Below are 7,500 nucleotides of genomic sequence, written 5' to 3' on the forward strand. Positions count from 1 at the left end.
ACTAGTCAGGATTGAGGCAAAGATGAATGGAGCAATGTACAGAGAGATCCTTGAGGAAAACCTTCTCCAGAGCACTCAGGACCTCAGACTGGGGTGAAGGTTCACCGTCCAACAGGACAACAACCCTAAGTAGACAGCAAAGACAACACAGGAGTGGCTTCGGGACAAGTCTCTGAATATTCTTGAGTGGCCCAGCCAGAGCCCGGACTTAAACCTGATTGAACATCTCTGGAGAGACCTGAAATAAGCTGTGCAGCGACGCTCCCCATCCGACCTGACAGAGCTTGAGAGGATCTGCAGAGAAGAATGGGAGAAACTCCCCAAATACAGGTGTGCCAAGCTTGTACCGTCATACCCAAGAAGACTTCAAATAAAAAAAAAAAAAATTGTATTTGTCACATGCGCCGAATACAACAGGTGTAGACCTTACAGTGAAATGCTTACTTACAAGCCCTTAACCAACAATGTTAAGTAAAAAATAGATAAATAAAAAATAAAAGTAACAAATAATTAAAGAGCATCAGTAAAATAACAATAGCGAGTCTATATACAGAGGGTACCTGTACAGAGTCAATGTGCGGGGGCACCGGTTAGTCGAGGTAATTGAGGTAATATGTACATGTAGGTAGAGTTAAAGTGACTATGCATAGATAATAAACATTGAGTAGCAGCAGTGTAAAAGGGGGCAATGCAAATAGTCTGGGTAGCCATTTGATTAGCTGTTCAGAAAGTGACGCAACCAGTCAGGATGCCCTTGATGGTGCAGCTGTAGAACTTTTTGAGGATCTGAGGACCCATAACAAATCTTTCATTCTCCTGAAGGGGCATAGGCTTTGTCGTGCCCTCTTCATGACTGTTTTGGTGTGTTCGGACCATGGTCGGACCATGGCTCTCAACTTGAGGCTGTAATTTCCCCCAAAGGTGCTTCAACAAAGTACTGAGCAATGGGTTTGAATACTTATGTAAATATAATAGTTCAGTTTTTTATTTTTAATAAATTCGCAAACATTTCTAAAAACCTGTTTTTACTTTGTCATTATGGGGTATTGTGTGCAGATTGATGAAGGAAAAAAAACGATTTCATACATTTTTGAATAAACCTTATATTTTTTTGAAAAAGTCAAGAGGTCTGAATACTTTCCGAAGGCACTGTATCTATTTTTCTCTCTGTCTGCCTCCCCTCTCTCTGTCTGCCTCCCCTCTCTCTGTCTGCCTCCCCTCTCTCTGTCTGCCTCCCCTCTCTCTGTCTTTCTCCCCCTCTCTCTGTCTTTCTCCCCCTCTCTCTGTCTGCCTCCCCTACTCTGTCTTTCTCCCCCTCTCTCTGTCTGCCTCCCCTCTCTCTGTCTGCCTCCGCTCGCTCTGTCTGCCTCCCCTCTCTCTCTGTCTGCCTCCCCTCACTTTGTCTGCCTCCCCCTCTCTCTGTCAGCCTCCCCTCGCTCTGTCAGCCTCCCCTACTCTGTCTGCCTCCTCTCGTTCTGTCAGCCTCCCCTACTCTGTCTGCCTCCCCTCTCTCTGTCAGCCTCCCCTCGCTCTGTCAGCCTCCCCTACTCTGTCTTTCTCCTCTTCTCTCTGTCTGCCTCCCCTCTCTCTGTCTGCCTCCCCTCTCTCTGTCTGCCTCCCCTCGCTCTGTCAGCTTCCCCTACTCTGTCTGCCTCCCCTTCTGTTTGTCTGCCTCCCCTCTCTCTCTCTGTCTGCCTCCCCTCTCTCTCTCTGTCTGCCTCCCCTCTCTCTGTCTGCCTCCCCTTCTCTCTGTCTGCCTCCTCCTGTTTGTCTGCCTCCCATCTCTCTCTGTGTCTGCCTCCCCTCTCTCTGTCTGCCTCCCCCTCTCTCTGTCTGCCTGCCCCTCTCTCTGTCTGCCTCCCCCTTTCTCTGTCTGCCTCCCTCTCTCAGTCTGCCTCCCCCTCTCTCTGTCTGTCTCCCCTCTCTCTGTCTGTCTCCCCTCTCTCTGTCTGCCTCCCCTCTCTGTCTGCCTCCCCTCTTTCTGTCTGCCTCCTCCTCTCTCCCTCAGCCTCCCCCTCCCCTTTTTTCTGTCTGCCTCCCTTCCCTCTGTCTGCCTCCCCCTCTCTCTGTCTGCCTCCCCTCTCTCTGTCTGCCTCCTCCTCTCTCCCTCTGCCTCCCCCTCTCTCCCTCTGCCTCCCCCTCTCTCTGTCTGTATCCCCTCCCTCTGTCTGCCTCCCCTCTCTCTGTCATTCCTCCCCACTCTATCATCTCTCCCCCTCCCTTCTCAATTTCGATTTCAATTTAAATTTAAGGCGCTTTATTGGCATGGGAAACATATATTAACATTGCCAAAGCAAGTGAAGTAGATAATATACAAAAGTGAAATTAACAGTAAACGTTACACTCACAAAGTTCCAAAAGAATAAAGACATTTCAAACATCATATTATGTGCAAAAAGTAAAAGTACAAAAGGTAAAATAAATAAACATAAATATGGTTTGTATTTACAATGGTGTTTGTTCTTCACTGGTTGCCCTTTTCTTGTGGCAACAGGTCACACATCTTGCGGCTGTTACGGCACATTGTGGTATTTCACCCAGTAGATATGGCAGTCTCTCTGCCATATCTACCTTCACTCTTTAACCATCTTCCCCCTCCCTCCATCTCACTTTCCTTCTTCCAAACTCTCCTCTCTCTTTCCCTCTAACCTCTTCCAAACTCTCCTCTCGCTTTCCCTTTAATCTCTTCCAAACTCTCCTCTCTCTTTCCCTCTAACCTCTTCCAAACTCTCCTCTCTCTTTCCCTCTAACCTCTTCCAAACTCTCCTCTCTCTTTCCCTCTAACCTCTTCCAAACTCTCCTCTCTCTTTCCCTCTAACCTCTTCCAACTCTCCTCTCTCTTTCCCTCTAACCTCTTCCAAACTCTCCTCTCTCTTTCCCTCTAACCTCTTCCAAACTCTCCTCTCTCTTTCCCTCTAACCTCTTCCAAACTCTCCTCTCTCTTTCCCTCTAACCTCTTCCAAACTCTCCTCTCGCTTTCCCTCTAACCTCTTCCAAACTCTCCTCTCTCTTTCCCTCTAACCTCTTCCAAACTCTCCTCTCGCTTTCCCTCTAACCTCTTCCAAACTCTCCTCTCTCTTTCCCTCTAACCTCTTCCAAACTCTCCTCTCTCTTTCCCTCTAACCTCTTCCAAACTCTCCTCTCTCTCTTTCCCTCTAACCTCTTCCAAACTCTCCTCTCGCTTTCCCTCTAACCTCTTCCAAACTCTCCTCTCTCTTTCCCTCTAACCTCTTCCAAACTCTCCTCTCTCTTTCCCTCTAACCTCTTACAAACTCTCCTCTTGGTGCAAATGTTCAGATTAACAACCACCCTCAATAAACATCTCACTTTCTATTTAACACTTGATGCTCCTGCTCCCTTATACTTTCAACACACACCCAAGCACACGCACACACACACACACACTCCCCCGTCCTCCAGCCCAGTGTTGACACAACACAGCCACACCTGGGGGGAAGTGAGCTCAGCAGAGTAGCCAGAAGGGGGCCGCCCAGACCTCTCCCTATATCCATATCTTGCTTTGCTGTAGCTGGAGCTAGGTCAGATACTGTATATACAGGTCTGGCAATTCCCCTCATAACATCTAGAAGCTTCCAAACACAAACAGATTCAGGCATCAGCTGTTGAGACCATTAGCATTGAAAACAGTACTAGTGGCGATTGGTTAAGCTGAGTCACTAGATGTTTGAAAACAAGTTGATAATATAAATAGAATGTAATTGTCTTGGCACAGTTGGTGCACATATGGCAGAAATTTTGATTCTTAGTCTTAAACTTGGATTGGCAAACGGTGTCCTCACGTCAACAGATCAGATCAGATCAGTCAACAGACCTGATCCCCCAACCAGGTAAAAAACATGTAATGTCTTTATTGTGATGTGTCCTCACGTCAACAGATGTATTTATTTTTGTTCATGATGACATCAGGGCATTCATGAAATACGTCATATTCTGGTGGTTTTCTGGTTGAAATTACATCCCATTAGCAGATTCCAACCAGGCCCCTAAAATACACCTGACAATGTCACAAAATACATTTAAAGAATTATAGGGCTACTGTCGTTTTAGCCACATAATTAAATAGAACAATCAAATCAAATGTTATTTGTCACATGCGCCGAACACAACAGGGGTAGACCTTACAGTGAAATGCTTACTTACAAGCCCTTAACCAACAAAGCAATTTTAAGAAACATATAACAATTTAATGAATATTATGTTAATTGTTAGTAATTCATTAATAGTCATTAAATAAATACACATACTGTACAGCTGCATAATTGAAGACTTCAGCAGGCTTATCAAATTAGGCTCAGCCTCTCCTTATTAGCTTACACCTTGGCAGATATTCACCCAGGTGAAGACGTCACTGTTAACGAGGGTTCCGTACTAGCTGCCATGCTTGACACCTCCCAAATTAGGACCCAGTCCAGGTTTCCATTGGCTACTTTAACAATTTAATCTTGGCCTTGTTTTTCCTCTCTCTCTCTCTCTCTCTCTCTCTCTCTCTCTCTCTCTCTCTCTCTCTCTCTCTCTCTCTCTCTCTCTCTCTCTCTCTCTCTCTCTCTCTCTCTCTCTCTCTCTCTCTCTCTCTCTCTCTCTCTCTCTCTCTCTCTCTCTCTCTCCTCTGACCATCTCTCCATTTTACCCTATTCAGTTGACTAATAATGGAACCTGCCTATGACAGGCTATTGTTTTAAGTTATACTGTGATAGAAATGAGTCACAAGCTGTTATCTAATTAAAGTAGTCTGACACAAGTGTGTTTAAATAAATATATATATATATATATTAGATTTTTCATATATTAAATTCCCCCCCATCTTTGTGACCAAGATGTTAAATGCCTAATAATTGTTTATTTAGTAGGTATAACCACCATGGTTGATGCAAAACAAAGCAACATACAGGTTGTGTGGTTTTGAAATCTTTAGAACTTTAATCGAATAGCATTTATAATGATTCTTTGTTGAAACTTTATTTAACTAGGCAAGTCAGTTATTAAGAACAAATTCTTATTTACAATGACGGCCTACACTAGCCAAACCTTGAAGACGCTGTGCCGCCGTATGCGACTCCCAATCACGGCCAGCTGGAATCGAACCAGGGTGTCTGTAGTGACGCCTCAAGCACTGAGAGGCAGTGCCTTAGACCGCTGCGCCACTCGGGAGCATGTATAGGCTTTTAATGCATGTATAGGTCTAAATGCTTAGGCTACAAATTAAAGTTATTAGGTCTATAAGATATGATCAGAATCTCGGAATAATAAAACACTGATGCATATATAGGTTTATGTTTTAATGAAGGAGGTCAAATGTACGTCTAGGAGGAAACCAAATACAAGTGTGATTTTGCAATTAAATGTTAGAACTAACAGGGAGTTAAATGATCGAAATACAAAAGGTTAGGGGAAAACGTATTAGCAGACTGTTGTGGGAAAGGTGTAGCATAGGACATCAGACATCGATAGATTTGATCAGAGAGACGATTTGCGCGACTTCATTGTTGACATCGCACCTGGCGCACAGTGCGCCGAGACATTGTGTTGTTGTCAGCGCACCTGGCGCACAGTGCGCCGAGACATTGTGTTGTTGACATCGCACCTGGCGCACAGTGCGCCGAGACATTGTGTTGTTGACAGCGCACCTGGCGCACAGTGCGCCGAGACATTGTGTTGTTGACAGCGCACCTGGCGCACAGTGCGCCGAGACATTGTGTTGTTGACAGCGCACCTGGCGCACAGTGCGCCGAGACATTGTGTTGTTGACATCGCACCTGGCGCACAGTGCGCCGAGACATTGTGTTGTTGTCAGCGCATGAATCAAGTGGTGTTGTTCCCCTTTCATTTTCTGAGCACGGTAGAAAATGGAGGAAGACGGAACTGACCACTCTGAGGGGGCAGACACAGACCGAAAGAGACACACACACAATAACCGAGAGACGGGCAAAGCATATCAGCAGTTCGGTTTGGCATTTCAGCTTCATTCAGCACCAAATGAAAACACTTGACGCCACACTTTCAACTCAACTCAAGAAGCGCCTGCGGACGGATCAGATTAATATTGCATATCGCTACAACATTGCCCAAAAACCGTTGAGTCTGAAACCTGAACTCTCCCTCTCTTGTCTGGTAGCCTACTCTGGGGTTGGGTGTTGACGCAGCAGAAATTTCCAGCTGGAGAAATCCCCCTTTCAGAGGTTAACCGAGGGGAGAAGTAGGGGGAGAAGGGGTGGGGGGTTTAAGCCCTTGCCTGCCAAACTGACACCATTTCATTTTAAAGGCTCAGGGCAGTCAAAAACGTGATTTCCTAAGTTTTATATATATTTCCACACTATGCGGTTGCAATAGTACTGTGAACTTGTAAAAATAATGATAACGCCATTTTAGTGTAAGAGCTGTTTGAAAAGACCACCTGAAATGTTAGCCTGTTTTGGTGGGATGGAGTTTTGGCCTGCCTGGTGACATCACCAAGCAGTAAAAGTTAATAGACCAATAACAAAGAGTGTTTCAAATCTCTCTGCCAATAACAACAAATGTTCAGGTTACATATCCCTCCCATTAACCTTGTCCAATTAGGGCCCTCAATCAGACTACTTACAGACAGTCCGAGCAACAGTCGTGCTTGAGAAATTGCTCTTTGCTAAGAAGCACATTTTTATAGATTTTTTAAATAAATAAATATAAAATAAAAGTACGTTACTTAATTGTTACCCAGTAACGATTTGATATTGCGATAAAAACGGCTGCATTGAGCCTTTAAATACCCCGACCGACCGCATAGAACGATATACAACCAAGGCATCACGATCAGTGACAGCTCACTGCGTGACAATCCCGTAAAGACCTAGAATATTGGGGTCAAAACGTTGACAGTTAACTCAACATTTGCGGGTTAACAAATACAGTCAGGGAAAGAGGGGTTCCTTTACAGTGAAAACAAATAGCCTATGGTAAGAGCGTTTTATTCTGCAAATAAATGTGCCTTTAGCCTATATCGTGTTTTCCCAATCTCATGCAAGTGCACAATTATCCTACATTAGCAAATGACTGCATCTCATAATGACAACACTAGAAACATTCACGCAAGTAGACATCTGGCTTGTCAGTTAGCTCGGCAACATGAAACAGGTAGGCGGACTACTTTTAGCATGATGCTTAAATGCATCGCACCGAAGAACTGTCAAAATACACTTGTGCGGTCCGTGACATGATACCAACACACTGACAACCACCCGTTATTAACCGTAAAACCACCATACACCGCTTCAACTTGTCACATGCATTCAGAAGAGTTACATTGTTCAATGGTTATAACGTGTGCGCAAGCACGCTCTCTATCTGAACGTAAAACTATTATGAAAATGACATTGTTGTAAAATGAAGCCCATAGTCTGAACCTTGTGACAAGCGTCTCCGTATAAAATCAGCAGCTTTTAAAATACATACGTTGACACTAGGCAATTGAATAGAAACGGAAGGGCTGATGAAGGAAAAGCAATG

At 44.7% G+C, this 7,500-nt stretch overlaps 1 protein-coding gene across 2 annotated transcripts in view; it reads right to left on the reverse strand.

Moving 5' to 3' along the window:
- The window catches only part of LOC139542908 (zinc finger and BTB domain-containing protein 46-like), a 166,832-nt gene that overhangs the window by 158,951 nt on the left and 381 nt on the right, over positions 1 to 7,500 (reverse strand). The gene's annotated exons all lie outside the window — the stretch shown is intronic.

Source organism: Salvelinus alpinus, chromosome 17 (assembly GCF_045679555.1).
Source record: "Salvelinus alpinus chromosome 17, SLU_Salpinus.1, whole genome shotgun sequence".
In the NCBI taxonomy this organism is placed as follows: Eukaryota; Metazoa; Chordata; class Actinopteri; order Salmoniformes; family Salmonidae; genus Salvelinus; species Salvelinus alpinus.